Here is a 5,225-nt window from a genome sequence, read left to right on the forward strand (position 1 = left end):
TTTACTTCATCTCCATAATCAGAATATTGGGGAAAAAATACCACGGAGAAATACNTGAAATGAAAAACAACTCGGCAGTTACTNTGAGATTGTGTACATAAAACTTGGAACAACCAAACCAATTAAAGCTAAGCCATCTCATACGTATACCTACATCAAATAATAGTGTATGGTCATCTTGTTTAGAATATTGCAATCAACACTTGGTTGAGACCGACCTGCAAAAACAACTGGGTTAAGTACAGATGAAGCCATTTATGAAGGGCAGTTCCAGAATTAAGACCTATGTTAATTTGTAACTGCCACCGAATCAGTTCATAGTGCCAAATGCATCTACCGGGCACACAAATATGACCAGCCAAAAGAAAAAAAAGCAAAGTAAAAAAGAAAAAAGAGGCATGCCATAAATGGGAACCTCAGCAAAAATCATCAGATATGCATACAAGCAGATTGGCTCCATTACAATGTTCAAGAATGATGTAAATACTAGATAAAACAGTTCTTATTCAAACCTCAGCAGGTTTGTTGGTTTCATTCTTGGACCTTCAATATCGTCTTGCACAATAGCATCAGTTGACTTAGTCAAAGTTCCAGACAAAGACTCCGCAATTTCTTTTAGACCCTGCAAGAAAGTGGCATGACTTAAANTTATTTTTTGGATACACGCGAGCACTACTACAAAAAGTGAAAAAGACGACCAGAAAACAACGACGGTCTAAGTGAAAACCGTCGTGGTTTCTAAAAAGACGACGGTTCTAAAAACACCGTCGTGTAATACCACCTTAGACAACTAAAAATGGAGATTCAAATGGCTGTTCAAAAACAACGACGTGCCTAATTAAACAACCGACGTCTATTTGAAACAGATTTCCGCAGTGTAAAATCAAAGCCAACAAAGAACGGCAGAAGTTATGAATCGACCGAGGTAGAAAGTAAAGACGACGATTTCAATAAAAGCCGCCGTTTTTACTCATAAAATAACACGACGAGGTTTTCGTATAAGGCGCCGTATAATTACAAACAAATCCACGGCTTTAAAATACAAAATATCGCCGTATTAAATTAATGTACAACGGCGGAAAATATAAATATATCGACGTCATTCTCGTATAGTTCTACGACGTTATCTTTAAATCGTACTATAAAATTTAACGTCGTATTTATTCATTTTATACATCGTACCTTTAATTTAAACCATCGTCTTAATAAGAATTTTGTTAACAATTTTTTTCTTTGATTTTCTTATCCTACGTCGGTAGATCTACTTAATGACAAGAATTGAAATAACCACGACGGTTTATATAGAAAACCACCGACATAACCAGATTTTTCTGAGATCCCAAGGGTTACGAAATCGTACCAGATGGAACTCTGTTCCACATCATAATCTTAACAGATGACACAGATTTGCAATCAGAGAGACAATTTTTTGGAAGTTGATGATGTGTGTGCTTTTGTGTATCTTCAAATATTATACCTAACGTCGTTGCAAATTTGCAATCAGAGAGACAATTTTCAACGACGGTTATATTATACCTAACGACATTTAAAAAACAAATCAACGTCGCTCAACAAATATATTACGTCGTCTTAGTCTTACTTAAGACGACGAAAAACGACGACAGAAATACAAAAACAGTCGTTGTTTTTATATTCTTATTTTATTTAAATCTGTCATCCAAAAAAGAAAATTTACATATTCCAGAACATTAATTTCCTTCATTTTAATGTTGACACATTTGATGAACTGGTGGGTGAGTTAGGTGGTCAAAATATTCGAGGTGGTGTGGCCACAAAACAATCAGTGCAAAAAATACTGGTTCCAGATTACATCATTATATTCTGCATAAAAAACGACGTATGTTCAAATAAAACACGACGTTATGGTGAACCAGTTATTCAGCATATTTACCGACGTCTTAAAGCAACGTAACAATGAAGAACCACGACGCTATTGTGAAGCAATTATTCAGGATATCACGTCGAGGAAGGATTAAGAACCGCCATGTAACTCAAAATAACACGACTCCAATCCCATAATACCGACGTCTAAAAAACGAGATATATAATCTGAACGTTAAAAAATACGACGTCATCATACATTTTCCACGCCGCAAGTTCTTTTATAAACGAAGAGGAACGAAATGAATTCCGACGGTAATTCATTATAACCGCCGTCTAATATCAATGAAACGACGTTATTTGTAATACGGCTCTCATCACAATCAACGCCGTCTATATGTTCTGTAATACGGCTCTCATTTATTTGGAACCGACGTTGTTTAGAAGTTCAACGTCGTCTACATTAATAAGTGCGTCATGAGTAATGAATACATATAAATACAACGTCGACTATATAAATGCCACCGACGTTGTTTCGCATTTCAACGTCAACTATATAAATACATACGTCGTAAATAATGACACCGACAACTATTTCCACGTCCTCTTTTTTAGAAAAATCGAAGTGGAAAATTTATTTCACGACGGTTGTTTGTAAATAAGAGACGTAGTAGATTTCAATAACGTCGTCTTCTCATGTATTTAAAGACGTCATATTTTTTCTTGTCTTGAAAATTATATTTAATGGCGTAGTGTTTTAGTTGTCGTCGTTGTATGTCTATCTTGCGGCCTTGTTCTTTTAATATGTGTCATATTTTTCCTTTTTAACGACGGTGATTTGTTTGAGTTGGTCGTCTATTCTCATCCTCGACTATTTTTTAGAACTTTAGCAGACTAAACATGTCTGTTTTTATTTGTTTTCGACGTTGTTTTATTTAACAACGTCTAATATTTGTCGTCGTTGTTTGTTTCTGAAAATAGGACGTATAAATTTTGTAATACGACTCTCATATATTTGTAACCGACGTTGTTTCGTTGTTCAACGTCTACTCTAAAAATACATACGTCGTAAATAATGACACTGACAACTATTTCCACGTCATCTTTTATAGAAAAATCGAAGTGGAAAACTTATTTTACGACGGTTGTTTCTATATAGGCGACGTAGAAGGAATCAATAACGTCGTCTTCTAATTTATTTAAAGACGTCATATTTTTTATTGTCGTGAAAATGATATTTAACAGCGTCTTATTTTAATTTTCGTCGTTGTATGTCTATCTTGCGGCCTTGTTCTGTTAATATGTGTCATATTTTTCCTTTTTAACGACGGTTTTTTTAGAGAGTTGGTCGCCTATTCTCATCCTCGACTGCTTTTTTAGATCTTTTTGCAGTACAAAGACGTCGTTTTGTATTTGTTGATGACGTTGTATATTTTAACAACGATGGTGATTTAGCGTCGTGGTTTATGAGGGAAAAGATGACGGTGGATTCCACGACCTTTGAAAAACCGAATACACGACGGTGATTTACCGTCGTCTTTTTTCTTTTTTGTAGTAGTGGAGAGTCTAAACTACTCTAAATTTATCCAATCTAAGGGGAGGGGGACTCGAACTTGGGTGCAAGGGGTGGGATACAAGCGAGAGTCTAAACTACTCTAAACTTCTGTAATGTAAATTGAGTAACATCTCACTAAGTAGAGGTCATGTTGGTAATCGCATGTTGTGTTTGCACACAGACATTTGGTTTTTGCAAACACAACATGCAATTGCATGTCGTGTTTGCAAAAACTAAATGTTACTAATCGCATGTTGTGTTTGCACACAGACATTTGGTTTTTGCAAACACAACATGCAATTGCATATTGTGTGTGTTGTGTTTGCACACAGACATTTGGTTTTTGCAAACACAACACACACAACATGCAATTGCATGTTGTGTTTGCAAAAACCAAATGTCTGTGTGCAAACACAACATGTGATTAGTAACATTTAGTTTTACCCTTTTATTCTTATTTTCTTCGTTCAAACATGGTGGTGAGACAAGCTCCAAACCATCCCATCATATAAAGCAAAACTCATACAATATTTATAGATGCAAAAGTTATATATTTTATATATAAGCGTCATCCGCATGGCTTGAAATTACAAATTCACGTTCACATATTACTTTCCACAAGCGCACAGACTAACAATAATAATAATCAACCAACCAGCTGCGACATTCATCCTATTACTTCCATATTGATAATGTCAGCAGTTTCATCGATAAGCCTCATCAAACTAGAAGTTTTTTAATTTGAATTATGAATTCAGAACTAAAAGCTCATGATATGCAAAAAATGACATACATTGTCCAGAATCGACTTTTCGATATATTTCTGCTCTAGCAATTTATCGTCCAAATTCTGGACTCTCTGTGTCAGGTGCTTCTTTGTGTTCTGTCCAGCATAAGAATGTTTAATACTGTGATTTCAATTGTTTATACAAATTCTATAAGTAATATTGATGAGTGCTGTAAATCTATTTGATGTTGGGAACAAACATGGTCCCATTAACAGAAACTCAAACAAAACAGGAATTTTTTTTATTTTTTTTTTGGCATAGACAGCCGAAAAGAAACTGACAACAATAGCCTTTGTCATGCTCCCCAAACGTTTATGCAATTTTGAAACAGCAGCATTCATACTACGCTTTGTCACATACATAAGATCTCAGAATTTTAGACCCTAACCATTTGTGAAGAGCAAATATTAGATTTGCTTAAAGAAAACAACAACTCACAGAACCAATGGATGAAATAATATGAACATAAATATATCATCTAGATACCTTCCACCACATGTAACCATAACCCAATGCCCCCAAGGTAGCTGCTGGCATTATTAGTGATGTCAAACGTATTAAAAAAATCAATGAAAACAGATAACCAATTATAAAATGTTTCTATTGCATTATGAAATACATACATGTAAGGAATAGAAGTTTTAGAACTTAACCAAAAAGTAAGGGCAGGACCATGCATTAATTTAGTGGTTATAAGCAAGAGGAAAAAGCAGAAAGCATGCTAAGAATTCATTTGAACACATAAGAGAAAGTAAGATACCAATTTGGCTGTCATTCCCCTTCAGGACGGTTATCTGTCGTGACCAACCAAGTTGCCGGACCTCAGCTGCCAATCGGCTCACCTAAAAGAAAGTAACACAGGAAAATTGATATCCTTTAGAAAAAACAAAAATTCAACACGATAAAGCATCCTTCGACACAAAATTTATAGCAGTTTTTCCAATACCTGTGATTCGATCGCATCAAAGTCACCTTCTGATTGTTCTCCGGTTCCATTCAACAAAGACTGCAAACAAAACAGAAATAAACACAAATCCATC

Source organism: Prunus dulcis, unplaced genomic scaffold, assembly GCF_902201215.1.
Source record: "Prunus dulcis unplaced genomic scaffold, ALMONDv2, whole genome shotgun sequence".
NCBI classification, from domain to species: domain Eukaryota; kingdom Viridiplantae; phylum Streptophyta; class Magnoliopsida; order Rosales; family Rosaceae; genus Prunus; species Prunus dulcis.